A 3,253-nucleotide genomic window follows, 5' to 3' on the forward strand; every position below is an offset into this window, starting at 1 on the left:
GCGTCAGAGTCCCTCATGTCACAGAAGAGGAAACTGAGGCCCAGAGAGGGGAAGAATTTGCCAGGGATCCCACCCCTGGTGGGGAGCAGAACCAAGAGGAGGGCTCCAGCCTGGTGGCTCCAAGGCCAGTGCCCCTTCCTCCACCATCTGTGATGACCCTTCCTGCCCTCATCCCCATCAGGCTTTTCCAGGGAGCCTGGCTGTTGCCAGCTTCCTGTCCCTCACCTGCTCCAGACACTGCTGCCCACGCACTGTAGCCCTTTCCTACAGCTCATTTCCACAGCCCCCACCAGGATTTCCACCCGGGACTGGAACCCCCACCCCCACCCCCGGGGTGAGCCGGGCAGGAGGGGCAGGTGCATGAGGGGCTCCAGATGGAGGGGAAGGAGGATGGATGTGGGCGGCGTGTTCTTTCCACACCCACCTGAGGCCCTCAGGTGCAGTCCCCACCCCATCCGCCTGTGTTTAGGACCCGAGGGCCAGGGACCGGGGCTGGGTTTCATTTCCTCCGGCCCCAGACCACACCTGCTCCTGCCCCTCAGCATGTCAGCCTCTCCTTCCCCTCACCAAGCTCCAGCCTCTGCTCCTTTTCCTGCGGGACACCCCACAGTTATCCAGTCTCTTCTGGGGGGAGGGGGACCTCCTTTCCTCCTCCATCCCAGCCTTGCCCTCCCCCAGCTACTGTGGCCTCCCTACTCTCCACGGGGCCACAGCCTCTTCACTGAGTGCTTCTTCGACCACCCCTCAGTCCATGGCTGGGAAAAACTGAGGCCTCCAATCCAGGGGCTCCCAGAGACATGGTTGGGACTTGCTCATTTGTGTGTCCCCAAGACCTGGCATTGGGGCCAGCACTGGGTAAGCACTGCAGTGTGAGATGGCAAGTGGGGTCAGCTGGGCTGGAATCCAGCTCCACCATTATGTGCTGTGCAGCCTGGGGCAAGTATCTCAACCTCTCTGAGCCTCCATTTTCTCATTTGTAAAACCGGGAAGAATGAGGCCAACTTCATAGGGTTATAGTGAGAATTAAGACAATGTTTGCAAAATAAATATCACAATATTTATCATTCATTCATTCAATAAATATTGATTGAGCGCCTATCATGTGTCATTATTATAGAGTTCAAAGGATAAGAAACCAAGTCAGAAGACCTCAGATTCCCTGACCTCCCATCCTATGCTCTTTCCTGGTGTGTCTCCCAATTCCTTATCTATCCAGAGGAATCACCCTTAATTGCTCAGCTGCACAAGTCACTACTCTGCTCAAAAGCCACGAGTTGCTCCCCAGTGCCCATAGAGCCAGGTCCCGACTCCTGGGCATGACATTCAAGGCCCTCCAGGATCTGGCTCCAACCTCTTTCCCATGTGCCCCCCCCCCTTATTTTGTGATATCAAATTCCACTGCAGTCACATGGGTCCAGGTCCCATGCCCAAAATATCTTGGGCTTTCTCACCTCCCCGCCTGTGCTCATGCCGTGCCCCTGAGTGAACAGCTACCACTTTGTCTCTACAAACAAACTCCTATCAGCTCTTTCTGGTCCATTTCCCCCACATGGCTTCTCTGACTGCCTGGAGAAGGCTCTGAACCTCCATCAGCCTCCGGCTAAGCATCCCAACCCCCACTCCTCGGCCTCAGTCCTGCCTGGCCTCATTCTATCAGTAACCATTGCAGAAACTGCTGGGCTGACAGCAGGTGCTGGATGGATCCACGCTGCAGGGTGTGGCTGGGGCAGGTGCAGCTCTGCCACTGTCCTGGCAGGGGTCAGTTCCTAAGGAGGGAACTGAATGGATTTGAATTGTGGCCTCTGTTAAAGAAAACATTATTCAATGATACTTGTTAAAGCTCAGTAAGGAAGACTATTCAGGACCATTGTGAAAGGTGCAGGGGCCACTGCAGTGGGGTCTTGCAGTGCGGGAGAAGAGATTGGGCTCAGCTCCAAATACAGGATGGGCAGGTGAGGATTTATAGCCATGGAGTGGGGAGGGGGTCAGTGGATGGAAATCACTAAGAGGAAACATGAGCAGTAAGGGGGATTCTGGCTAAATGGACTTGACAGGATTCTTGCCAAAGACAGGCCAGGGTGACCAGACATCACCTGGGAGGTGGTGGAGGATGAGGAAACTGATCTGATATCAAAGATGATCAGATATTGGGGATGAGAAGCTCTGGTTAAACTGACTTAGCAAGTTCTTTTGCTAAAACTGGATTTTACAAGGACGTGCACAGATGGGCCCAGCAGCAGGTTTAGAAGCCTGACTACAGTTTGGCCAGGCAAAGAAGCTATGTCACCTGCTCTGCCCCAGGGCCTGCTACCCTTATAGGTAATGGAGAGAGAGCTGTGGGCCCCCCACCTCCAACTGCCCCACCTGAGCTGCAGGCACTCCTCCACAGATACCACTCTAATGTGTATTATCCAGGTAGAATCACTGGGCCAGAGCCTTCAGCTGGTCGGAGGGACAGAGCCTGGGGGATCCCCCACTGCACTCCCCACCCGAGGGTTCAGCCCCTTCTGCAAGATCCCCCAAGTCTTCCCAGTCTCTACTTGCCCACCTCTACTGATGGGGCACTCAGTCCTTCATGGGGCATCTTGTCCATCTCTGATAGTTAGTTCATACTGAGCCAAAACATGTCTCTGGAATTTCTGCCCAGTTCATCCTTTCTCCACTAGTTTATTCCACATGCATTGAGCGCCTGCTGGATGCTAGCTGATGTGCTAACTCGTTCACACTTCACGACACCTCTGTGAGGTGAGGAGGATGCTGATGGTGCCAATGGTGCTGATGATGAGAAAACCATGGGGAAACTGAGGCTCGAGGGAGACTGTCCCTTGCACAGAATCTCACGATCAGGCGGCGGGGGGGCCAGGAGTTGATTTTCCATCTGAGTGACCCCAGGGCCTGTGCTCTTTCTTCCACTGAGCAGGATGTGGGGAGCAATAATATTTGGGGTGGGGGGCAGGACTATTCCGTCTGGTCCCTTCAGTAGAGGTTGCAGAGGCGGACCTGGGTCAAGGTGACAGTCGAAGCCAGGGGCAGCCAGACTAGCTTGGGAGGCCTCAGGAGTTGGGAGACTCAGCAGAGGTGCGTCTGGGAAGGACCCCTCTTACCCTGCAGGAGCCTCGTTCTGAGCAGGACGTATTATTTAACCTACATTGTGCTGGGAGGGAAAACACGGGGTCCTTGGAGCCTGGCCAGACCCCCTGCCTTCAGGTTGTTTAGCTTTGTTTGTTTCTTTGGCCTTTTTTTTTTTTTTTCC

General features: G+C 54.6%; 1 pseudogene; it reads right to left on the reverse strand.

Moving 5' to 3' along the window:
- Positions 1 to 2,667: 2,667 nt before the first annotated feature.
- The window catches only part of LOC103600472, a 1,784-nt pseudogene continuing 1,198 nt past the window's right edge, over positions 2,668 to 3,253 (reverse strand).

The sequence above is a fragment of the Galeopterus variegatus genome, unplaced genomic scaffold (assembly GCF_000696425.1).
Source record: "Galeopterus variegatus unplaced genomic scaffold, G_variegatus-3.0.2 Scaffold3363, whole genome shotgun sequence".
NCBI classification, from domain to species: Eukaryota; Metazoa; Chordata; class Mammalia; order Dermoptera; family Cynocephalidae; genus Galeopterus; species Galeopterus variegatus.